The sequence below is a fragment of the Penaeus monodon genome, chromosome 23 (genome assembly GCF_015228065.2).
Source record: "Penaeus monodon isolate SGIC_2016 chromosome 23, NSTDA_Pmon_1, whole genome shotgun sequence".
Lineage (NCBI taxonomy): Eukaryota > Metazoa > Arthropoda > Malacostraca > Decapoda > Penaeidae > Penaeus > Penaeus monodon.
The window spans coordinates 24,322,773-24,323,058 of NC_051408.1; positions in this window are offsets into that span (position 1 = coordinate 24,322,773).

Below are 286 nucleotides of genomic sequence, written 5' to 3' on the forward strand. Positions count from 1 at the left end.
ATTATCAGTACAAATAAACACACACGTACAGTTAGAATCTTTGTATTTAGAAGTAGTTTTTCAGACATACTTTAACGAACCTTCTGCAAGAATTCGTAAAAGAATAGCGTGGTGGCAACTCACAATGGCTGTACAAGCCAGTTTTGAGTTCACGTACCAGAAGTGAGGTAGCTCTCAGGAAGCCCACTTGGGCGAGCTTCGGTGCTGTCTGGAGAAGGCTACGATATTAATCCTGTTTCGCAAACTGGATGTGCGTGTCATTTTACATCTTTGTAGAACAATAGAC